We start from the raw sequence: 1,363 nt of genomic DNA on the forward strand, positions 1-1,363 counted from the left end.
ATATATATATATATATATAATTTAAATAATAAAGGTGATATATTGGATATTAATTTAATTAACACCAATTTAAAACCAGTAGCCTAGCATAAAGAAAATTCTGAAAATTCAGAAAAATTATATTACATACACATGAGAAGGGATGACCACTAAGTGGGCATCCATTATGCTAGAGATAGACCAGCTACGGTCAAACCACGAAAGAAAAGAATGTTCACTATGGAAATTCAGCGCACATCAGAACATGAACGGGAAAGACAAATGAAAATATACAAAATAAAGAATTAATCGTAGACCAGGTTTCACACATTAATGGACCGTTCAATTCAATATAATTTGCAGAACAATACACGAATTGTCCACATAAAACTAGACAGGTGTACAGTTCTTCTGATTACATTGGAGTTATTTTCAAAAGAAAGTCGTATCGTCTGCGTAGCTAGCAAGGATGGCTATCCGGGCATTTGAGGGCATATCTGAGTGAGCCACTACGACAAGCAGTGGTTACAGACTGAAGGGTTGTAAATTCATATCCCAGTGACAAGAGTATTTCTTTGGATAATTCTGGAACAAGTTATAAAAACAATGACAATGTCTCATATTTAAATCATATTTTTCAACTAGTTCACCCATTTTGACGTTCAATAAGTAAATACATAAATACACAAATAAAGAAAATTTGTGCGTGCTTCCATACATATGAACGAGAGTGCTGGTGAATATGTCACTCATACTTAATATACATCCTTGTATAATCTTTATACACCGACGTGCACGCGCGCGCCTATGACACTAGAGATGTTAGCGTTGACTAGAGTTTCCGGATAATGGCGATGGGTTCATGGCGAGGAGTCAATTGCACATTACATTTTTATTACTCTCCTCTATGTCAACTCTTTGCTGTTTTTAGTATGTCTTTAAATTTGATTGGCATCACAAGACCTAGTTGTGAGAGTTATTTAGGGGATAACTAAAGATGGCTGTCGTCGAAGCTGCTTTAACTGCGAAGTGGGTCCAAATTTTTGGTATATTTCATCCCCATCATTATTTAACGACTTCATGTGTTCTTTTCCGAGAATCAGGACAGATGTTTCTTTCAATGGAAAATCAAGAGAAGACAATGGAATTTTTATGCCGTCTTCGGTATGTCGCAGATTTCATGCCACAACCGAAGTAGTCGTTGCTTTTACTTATTCAGCAATGGTCATCGAAACAAAATGGTTTTTTGTGAATGTTTTAGATAATGCATTGGGAATAAAACTGACTTGTTGAATAGAATATCGCTCCTCTAGTATTTGTGCACTTGCGTGGTATGTGTGTGTGTGTGTGTGTGTGTGTGTGTGTGAGAGAGAGAGAGAGAGAG

Source organism: Octopus bimaculoides, chromosome 9, assembly GCF_001194135.2.
Source record: "Octopus bimaculoides isolate UCB-OBI-ISO-001 chromosome 9, ASM119413v2, whole genome shotgun sequence".
Classification (NCBI taxonomy): domain Eukaryota; kingdom Metazoa; phylum Mollusca; class Cephalopoda; order Octopoda; family Octopodidae; genus Octopus; species Octopus bimaculoides.